The 9,775-nt window shown below is 38.6% G+C and overlaps 1 protein-coding gene across 7 annotated transcripts in view; it reads left to right on the plus strand.

Moving 5' to 3' along the window:
* The window catches only part of cadm1a (cell adhesion molecule 1a), a 441,164-nt gene that overhangs the window by 174,542 nt on the left and 256,847 nt on the right, over positions 1–9,775 (plus strand). The window lies entirely within an intron of this gene.

Raw genomic sequence — 9,775 nt, forward strand, 5'->3', positions numbered from 1 at the left:
TATTCACTGTATACCTGTAACTCTACCTCTTCACTACTTTACAACTGATGCTCTCAAACACATTAAGAGACAAGAAATTCAAGTAATTAACTTTTGATGAGACGCAGCTGTTAACTGAAAGCCTGAATTTCAGAACTGAGAACATGTCATGTCTGAGATGTGCAAAGCTGTTATCTAAGCACTTTGAAGAATCTAAAATATACTGAGAAAAAAGTAAAAATGTATTTTTTCAAATATGTGTCTTCCGTACATTCCCAACATTTTGTTATTTGGGGATTCTGCAAATTAAGTCAACCAATAATACAGTAAATACAAATAAACAATACATTATAAATAAAGTTTATTAAATTAATTTACAAGTATTTACAGCTACTAATTCAAAGATTATCTCAATACTTCAGTTAGTCTTAAGCCATCTAACCTCAAGGCTTCACCATACCATGAACTGATATTGTACAGTATCTGTTCATAGGTGTGTGTGTGTGTGTGCGTGTGTGTGTAGTCTGGAGAGTAATGGATGTGGGCGTAGCTGTATTTAATGGGGTATCTGCAGAGAGTGGGCCTGAGTGAACTTCCAGACTACCCCCCTCACACACACTATAGATCAGCCCTCACTCTATGCTCTTTTCAATCAAGCCACGCAGACACTAAATCAAGGTGGAGCGCAGCACTTCATTCACCAGCCCCTATTTTCCCATCTCATCACGGCGCACGCGGGGCAGGGCCGTCCCACTCCACGCTGTTGATGGGTCCAGATTTTTAATCACAGGCGGTGACCTCATTCATCAATAACACATTAGCAAAGTTTCATTGCTCAGGAATGCACCCAGACACCTCCATCTCTCTCTATCCCTCTCTCTCTCTATCTCTTATTCTGTCTGTCTCGCATTCTGTCTCTCTCTCGCTCTCTTTCTTTATCTCTGTCTCTCTCTCTTTTATTCTTTATCTCTCTGTATTGCTCTCTCTGTCTCTCTCACTCTTTTGTGCTGTATCTATCTCTCTCTGTATTGCATCTCTCATTCTGTAATGTAAGGTATATTCTTTCCCTATCTTTCTTTCTCTCACTCTTTCATTCTTTATCTCTCTCTCTGTATTGCTCTCCTTCTCTCTCAGTCTGTAATGTAAGGTATATTCTCTCCCTCTCTTTTTTTCTCACTCTTTCATTCTTTATCTCTCTCTGTGTTGCTCTCTCTCTCTCTCTCTCTCTCGCACTCTCATTCTTTATCTCTTTCTCTCTCTGTATTGCACTCTCACTTTCTCTCACTCTTTCATTCATCTCTCTCTGTATTGCTCTCTCTCTGACTTTTCTTTCTCTCTAACTCTTTAATTCTTTATCTCTTTCTCTCTCTGTATTGCTCTCTCCTTTTCTCTCTCTCTCTTTCATTCTTTCTTTCTCTCTCTCCTTCTGTATTGTTCTCTATGTCTCTCTCATGCTTCTATTATTTATCTCTCTCTCTGTATTGCTGTCTCTTTCTCTCTCATTCTGTAATGTAAGGTATATTCTCTCCCTCTCTTTCTTTCTCTCACTTTTAGTCTCTCTTTTACTGTTTCTTGCATGTGCTCTCTCTTTCTCTCAGATACTCTCTTTCCCAGTTTATTTCTTGCTTTTTCTCTATTTCTCTCTGTTTTCTCTCTGACTCTGACAATTAGATAAATATTTAATAGTAATAGTATTTTTCGGACTGTAAGGTGCACTGCGTTATAAGGTGCACTATCAATTTACATCTGTTTTTATACATAAGGCGAATTAAGTGACTAGTAAGGATGCCTGCATCGAAGTGAACAAGGGTGCCGCCATGTTTCCTTTCTAATGAGGAAGCTGGGCTATCTTAAAATATTTCTCTCCTAAAAAATGCTTATTTGGGTGAGGAAAGAGCTTCCCTTTATTTACAGTAAGCTTAGGTTTCCAATATTTTGTCTAAGGGTGAGTTTTTAGTGAAGTTTCTCCAGCACTAAGGCTGGGTTCAGCAGCATTAGCATTAACCACTGCGCTTGCAGGACGTAAAAACTCAGGAACCCTGAGTGTTCCGGTAACCCAAGGTGCTATAAGCTAGTGGTTTGACCTACATAGCTTGTGTTAACGCGTCCGATATACTCACCGATATACTCACCTCTGAACGATGAAAGAGCACTGTGGTTAGCAAATAATGCTAACGCTGATAGTTCTAGTTCTGAAGAAACTGCACTGAAAACTCTGAAAGAGTGGCTTCACTGCTCCTTACAACCTGACTGATAGCATTCATACATAAGGCGCACTGGATTATAAAGTGCATTGACAATTTTTGGAAAAATTCTAGTAATAATAATATTAATACTGTAATAATACTGAGACATAAACATGTATAAACAAAATTAAAACACTGTTCTGAAACATACAAACAAGTCAACATACCCACTCATTCATATCAATGGACAAAATTAACAATATTGAGATTAAAAGTAAAAAAAAATGTAATTGTTAAAAGAGTTATTTCCTTGTATTGTATGATTATGGTCCTAGTACATGTTATTTTTTTTCTCTCACTTTCTTTATCACTCTCACTTTCGTTCTCAGTCTCACTCTCTCTCTCTTCGTTTCTCTCCCATATCAATCACGGACTCATGTCTGCACACTGGCTGACCTTTGTTCAGCCTCCCTTGCTCTCTCTCTCTCTCTCTCTCTCTCTCTCTCTCTTCTTCTTCTTTTTCTTCTTCTTGGCTGTGACTGCAGGCCCTGCTTGCCTAAGCAGCTCGGTTGCAAATGATGCCCCGAGTCTCCTCCATCCACGGTGAAAGATTCAATACATTAGAATGAGCGAGGGGGTTAAAAGCGAGAGATAGCGTTAGTGATGCTATGTGCCTCATTCAAGGCTGAAGTGCCTTTGCATTAAAACTGAATGAAATGCATAAAGCGGCATTAGATCTAAATCTGCCAGTCACCCGCTTATCTCTTTTGTGTGTCGGAACCGTTCTGAGTATGGGAGAGAAACGGTTGCACGAGTGTGTGAGTGTGTTACTGTGTGTGTGTCAGCATGTGTGCACTTGTGTGCCGGTGATGGAGGGAGATATTGTCATGAGAGCAATTGAGAGACAAATGAAGAAGTGCTGTGGGGCTCCGTTTGGTCCCACGGAAGTCGGCGCCTTGCCTGTCGCTTCGGAAAGTCAAACCTGAGGCGTCATTAATAGATCCCATGATGATCCCGGTCTGTAAATGATTGTGTTAAGAACAAAACCCAAAGCAGTTAGATCATCAGAATCAAAAAAAAAAGGAAGAGTCTGCTGCCTTTCTGCTCAGCCAGCTCCGAGGCAAAAACACTGCTCTTTGTTCTAAAAAAAATCTCTCAAGATTCTCAATTTCTGCACGAGTTTTTATTACCCTACCACCTCCTCCTCCGCAGCCGCCGCCTCCATCACCCTCCACGCACCACCGTCATTACCACAAATTACGCTCAGGCCTTAACAGACTTCCAGAGGATGGAGCAACAAGAGCACTTACTTACCCCACAAGCTCGGGACTAATGGCCGCCTGCTTGACCTCTTTGATTCAAAGGATGAAATATGAAAGCGAACAAGTTCATAAAGCACGTCAGGGTGAACAGGCTGGGCGGGATCCCCACTGTATTGCTGTCATATTATTTAATTGGATGTGAGATAAAGATTAGAGAACTCTATCCGTAGTAGGAGATAATTGATTTATAATGCATTAGCTGAGTTCGTGGAAAGCACTTTGCCATGTGCGGCGCTTCCCCGGGTGAATGTAAGGGGCGAGGGTGTTCTTTTCCAACGGGCGGCTGGTGCTCAGACCTTTAAAGTGCAAAAAGCCTCAGTAGAGAGGAGCTGTCCAACACTCTTATGCTGCTGCTGCTTCTGCCGCCATGCGATCACCAGGAGGTCCCTGTTCACCCTGGTCACGGCTTTACATTCCATCTTCAGTGCTTCCTGACATTTTACACTTCGTAAACCTGCTAGGTTTTGAAACAGTCTTGTTTGGGACAGTGAAAGTGTCATTAATTGGCTAAAATGGCTATTGTTGTTGAGTTTAACTTATTTAGCGCCTTTCTAGAAACCCAAGGACGCTTTTACAATTAACACGTTTTACACACAAACACATTGTTACACATCAACACTCATCCACACACCGGTGAGAAGCGGCAGCCAATAGGGCACAGCGTACTCTCAACCGAAAACGATCGTCCACCTGGAGGACTGCATCGGGCACTACAGCATTTATCCAGGACAGATCTGGGCACAGTCATACATACATTTACACACACAAACTTACATACATACCACACCCATACATACCAGATCAATTTAGAGTATTACATTTTTCTGGTCAATTTAGAGTATCCAATTTACCTGATCCCCATGTTTTTGGACTGTGGGAGGAAACCGGAGTCCCCGGAGGAAACCCACGCAGACACGGGGAGAACATGGAAACTCCACCCAGATAGGGACTTGAACCCAAGACCTCAGTGCTGGGAGGCGATTGTGCTAACCACTAAGCCACTGTGCCGCCGATAAATGCTTTAGTATAAAAAGCTTTGTGGACATTAGCTACATAAAATGTTTGGTTCTACTTAAAAGTAACATATTTATATTCATATATAACTTTACTTTAGTGTAGCCCCACAATAAGACCAGCAGCAGTCCAATAAGGCTAATGCTGTGTAGGCTGGAGTTATATTGTCTTCTTGTGAAGAAAAGTTTCTCTGTGTTCTGAACGGTTTTAAGATACTGATATTTATTAAGATTTTATTCATTTCACATCACATGTGCTACATGAGGTGGAACGAAGTTGTGTCCTCATGGTCCAGATTACACTCAAAGATCAAGTTTAAAATAGATAAATATAAAGACAAACTAAATATAGAATAAAATACAGTAATGCAATATTACTGATAAAAGTAGTGAAGTCCAAACTGCAAATTGCTATAGCAGCATGGAAAAATGTTGCATTCCATATTTCAAAAGCTGTTTATCTTTTCAAAAAGTTTATCTTTCATGCTTCACATTTTTACTTATTTTTACTCTATCCTTGGAATTTCAAAGGAACGCTGTCTACTGTGGAATTTATTTGGAATCTGTCATGTTTCAACTTGATCATGATTGGGGGCTGGCCAATCAGATTTAAATAGAAAAAAAAGAAGCTAGCGAAGAGGCTAAAGCTACGCAGAAACAAGGCAGCAGCCTCTGATAACTTTCTTCAGCAGTAAAAAGTCAGTTAAAGGCTATTAGTATGAAGAAAATCCTAGATGTCATAGCACTGGATGACCAGCTGTGTTCTATAGTTGAGAATAGAGGTGTTAGAAACTTGAATTGTTTAATCTGCAATTGTCACAGCAGCTAAATGCTGGTTCTATGCTTATATAAATGCTGTCTTTCATTTTAAGTTGGTTTTTAAAAAAGGAAAAGATGATAATATAAAAATAAATAATTGGAGTCTGCCAAAATTGGAATCATTAGGTTAACAGCTATTGAGCTTTGATCAATAACAATCTTAAATCGGAATTGGTCATCCACTGATTAAACAAATCTAATCAAAATACTGCTTTATGAGTGCTGTATGAATCTTTTTTTTAGTGTTTTTGCAACAATTCATTATAAGTAAGCAAAGATTTTTCAGTTCTTACCTAATGATGCACAGTTTTGACCTACACAGTGCATAAATCTGAAAACTGTAGGACATTTGATTGATTGATAATTGCTTTTAAAGCTTTTGCTCTGACAATCCCTGTTGTAAATATCATACATCTAACCCACTGTTTCATAATTTATCACAATAATGTTGAAAAATGGTGATTTTGCTTATGCCCCCTAGCATTAGCACTCATTTGACCATTGACAGTTAGAGAATAAAGGTCAGTAAAGGTCAGCAAGTCAGGAATCTGAATGCCAAAATTGATTGTGAAGCTTCTACTTGGAATTATTACTTGAAGGCTTAAAATAAAATGCTCATGTGTAGCTTTTAGGATGGATGGAAACTTCTGGAACTTCCAAAAATCAAAAATGCATTTTTACTGGAATGCAGTGTAAGTGGCCTACAGTGATGAGTAGGTGTAGAACCAGGCCTAGATGTCATTTGATGCTATAAGAGCCATGTCCTCTTGCCATTCTGGCGCTGAGTGCATGAGCTAAGCAGATAGGCAAGACAATCAGGCCATGATGGAGGCATTAGCGTCCTGATGAACCTCCCTTGTCCTGGAAGGATAATGGCGTAGGCCCAGATCACAATCAGGACACTGGTAGCGAGAGATGGCGTGATGTTCTGATCTGTGCAGAGCAGAGAACTGTGATTCTGTGATTGGACTCATATAGTCATTGGTTATTCATACATGTGTGTTTGTGGGTGTGTGTGTGTGTGTGTGTGTGTGTGTAAGTGTGGCTAGTACTCCTGTCAGTCTCTGAGTTACATGTTTCTGTAGTAAAGCACAGAAAACATGAGCCCTGGTTTAAGAAAAATGTGCTTTATTGACATGCAATCATGTGAACATGGATTTAGTCATGCCGACACGAAGGTGGAGATATATAATGAAGACCAGATCCATTCCTTCCACTCCAGTCCACCTTGGCGTTAACCATGCAGTAGGCAGCACGCAGGCTACATAAATAAGTAAACAGATCATGCTCACTGTAATTAGCCTCTATGGGACTTCGCAGTGTGTATAAATGGCCGAATGCTGGCGGTAGGAATCAGGGTAGGAAGGAGAAAGCCAGAAGAGAAAAGCACCTATTGCAGATTGACTTCAAGGCTTCCAGTGTGAAAGAGGTAGATGTACATTTAAAGAGCTCGGTTACATTCATGCTGTGGTTTGATGTGGAATGTGCTCTTGCTATTATGTGCTGAATTAGTCCGTTAATTATAAAACAACACTTAGTTACTACAGGAGATATAGATAAAAAAAAAAAAAAAAATCACCTTTTGACTTTGTGTCTAACGAGACATGGTCGCACTGTTGTAGATGAGTATACAGATAAGAGCAAAGAAGAGAAGGAGTGGGGGAAAAAATGAGAAAAAAGTGAGAACCAGACACCTATTCATGAAGGCTGGGTTTGGAAAAAGGGGCTTTGTCTTTTACAATTTAAGTGTTTACTTTCCTTCTCAAGTGCTCTAAATTCTTCTTCTGTTTTTAATCGCACCTCCGGCTTGTTTTGATTGAACCACAATGTTTCCTTTGTTGCAGGATGTTAAATGTTAAATAGGTAGCTATTTAGCTAGCAAACTGGAGCAGCAAAAGACAAAAATGTTAGAGTGGGATTAGTAACAAACTAGAGATTCATAAATGTCAATGCTGGTATTGGGTATACTCATATTCCTAAACAAGCTTCCAATAGCAACATCCATTAAATATCGAGTACCCAGTTCATGTTGTTGCAAACAGACAACTCTTGTCCGAATTATACATAAGGCTCTGAAAAAAAAAAAAGAGAGACTGCTTAAAAATTATGCGTTTACCAAATTTTGATTTTACCAAATTGAAAACCTCTGGAGTATAATCAAGAGGAAGATGGATGATCACAAGCCATCAAACCAAGCTCAACTGCTTGAATTTTTGCACCAGGAGTGGCATAAAATTATCCAAAAGCAGTGTGCAAGACTGGTGGAGGAGAACATGATGCCAAGATGCATGAAAACTGTGATTAAAAAACAGGGTTTTAACACCAAATATTGATTTCTAAACTCTTACAACTTTATGAATATAAATATGTTTTCTTTGCATTATTTGAGATCTGATAGCTCTGCATCTTTTTTGTTGTGTCAAATGTCAGCATCAGTATATACTGGAAGGTTTGCATCAGTGGCATAGCAGCTAGCTAACACCCCGTTCTTCAGCTCCTCATCCTACTGCGTTTGCTTGATAATGGACAGAGAGGGAGCATTGTCACCACACTGGCTGTTAAAGGAAGATTGTGTGCGTTCCCTGTACTGACCTTGTGCCAAAGCTTAACAATTCAACAATCAGCTGCTAAGCGCTCCCATTGAAAGAGACGGCATTGGAGAAGGTCTGCTGCCCTGACCTTTTCCAGCGCACACACAACATCCTCCCACACTCCACTCCCTCTTTCTCCATCTATCACTATTAGAATAGCTGCTGATGAAACTGGGAAGCACTGTATACAAACGCAGTCTTACCTCTGCTGCGGTTTAGTTGTTGAGGTTGAGGGTCCGTGCCCAAGAAAAGCACAAAAAATATAGTCTTCAGATCCCATTGATCTAATCATAGTATCAAAAAGTAACCTACCCATAGTATCAAAAAGTAACCTACCCATAGTATAAAAAAGTAACCTAACCATAGTATCAAAAAGTAACCAAAAGTAACCTACCCATAGTATCAAAAAGTAACCAAAAGTAACCTACCCATAGTATCAAAAAGTAACCTACCCATAGTATCAAAAAGTAACCAAAAGTAACCTACCCATAGTATCAAAAAGTAACCTACCCATAATATCAAAAAGTAACCAAAAGTAACATACCCATAGTATCAAAAAGTAACCTACCCATAGTATCAAAAAGTAACCTACCCATAGTATCAAAAAGTAACCTACCCATAGTATCAAAAAGTAACCTACCCATAGTATCAAAAAGTAACCTACCCATAGTATCAAAAAGTAACCTACCCATAGTATCAAAAAGTAACCTACCCATAATATCAAAAAGTAACCGAAAGCAACCTGCCCATAATATTAAAAAGTAACCAAAAGTAACCTACCCATAGTATCAAAAAGTAACCTATCCATAGTATCAAAAAGTAACCTACCATAATATCAAAAAGTAACCGAAAGCAACCTGCCCATAATATTAAAAAGTAACCAAAAGTAACCTACCCATAGTATCAAAACGTAACCTATCCATAGTATCAAAAAGTAACCTACCCATAATATCAAAAAGTAACCTATTTCAAAGTAACCTACCCATAGTATCAAAACGTAACCTATCAATAGTATCAAAAAGTAACCTACCCATAATATCAAAAAGTAACCAAAAGTAACCTACCCATAGTATCAAAAAGTAACTTACCCATAATATCAAAAAGTGACCAAAATTAACCTACCCATAGTACCAAAAAGTAACCAAAAGTAACCTACCCATAGTATCAAAAAGTAACCTACCCATAGTATAAAAAAGTAACCTAACCATAATATTAAAAAGTAACCAAAAGTAACCTACCCATAGTATCAAAACGTAACCTATCCATAGTATCAAAAAGTAACCTACCCATAATATCAAAAAGTAACCAAAAGTAACATACCCATAGTATCAAAAAGTAACCTACCCATAGTATCAAAAAGTAACCTACCCATAGTATCAAAAAGTAACCTACCCATAGTATCAAAAAGTAACCTACCATAATATCAAAAAGTAACCAAAAGTAACCTACCCATAGTATCAAAAAGTAACCTACCCATAGTATCAAAAAGTAACCTACCCATAGTATCAAAAAGTAACCTACCCATAGTATCAAAAAGTAACCTACCATAATATCAAAAAGTAACCAAAAGTAACCTACCCATAGTATCAAAAAGTATCCTACCCATAGTATCAAAAAGTAACCTACCCATAGTATAAAAAAGTAACCTACCCATAGTATCAAAAAGTAACCTACCATAATATCAAAAAGTAACCAAAAGTAACCTACCCATAGTATCAAAAAGTAACCTACCCATAGTATCAAAAAGTATCCTACCCATAGTATCAAAAAGTAACCTACCCATAGTATCAAAACGTAACCTATCCATAGTATCAAAAAGTAACCTACCCATAATATCAAAAAGTAACCGAAAGCAACCTGCCCAT

The sequence above is a fragment of the Astyanax mexicanus genome, chromosome 17, assembly GCF_023375975.1.
Source record: "Astyanax mexicanus isolate ESR-SI-001 chromosome 17, AstMex3_surface, whole genome shotgun sequence".
In the NCBI taxonomy this organism is placed as follows: domain Eukaryota; kingdom Metazoa; phylum Chordata; class Actinopteri; order Characiformes; family Acestrorhamphidae; genus Astyanax; species Astyanax mexicanus.